The sequence below is a fragment of the Kryptolebias marmoratus genome, linkage group LG18 (genome assembly GCF_001649575.2).
Source record: "Kryptolebias marmoratus isolate JLee-2015 linkage group LG18, ASM164957v2, whole genome shotgun sequence".
Taxonomy (NCBI): domain Eukaryota; kingdom Metazoa; phylum Chordata; class Actinopteri; order Cyprinodontiformes; family Rivulidae; genus Kryptolebias; species Kryptolebias marmoratus.
In genome coordinates this window covers 13,326,001-13,326,212 of record NC_051447.1, presented here as the reverse complement: position 1 = coordinate 13,326,212, position 212 = coordinate 13,326,001, and positions in this window count along the sequence as shown.

Sequence of the window (212 nt, the reverse complement as noted above, 5' to 3'; positions counted from 1 at the left end):
CCCCCCCCCCCTTTTTTTTTTTTGCTTTGACAGCTTGAATGAGAACCAGTGACCAGTTTGTAAATAACTTCGAGCAGCGTCGTTAAAGCGGTGCGTTTTTAACCCGAACGTACCTGTACAGCTCCTCTGGACGTTTTCTATATTTTTAAAAGATGCACAAGCGGCAGGCAGACGGCGGGGAGCGCGTGCCACGGGGACGTTCGGTGCAAGAA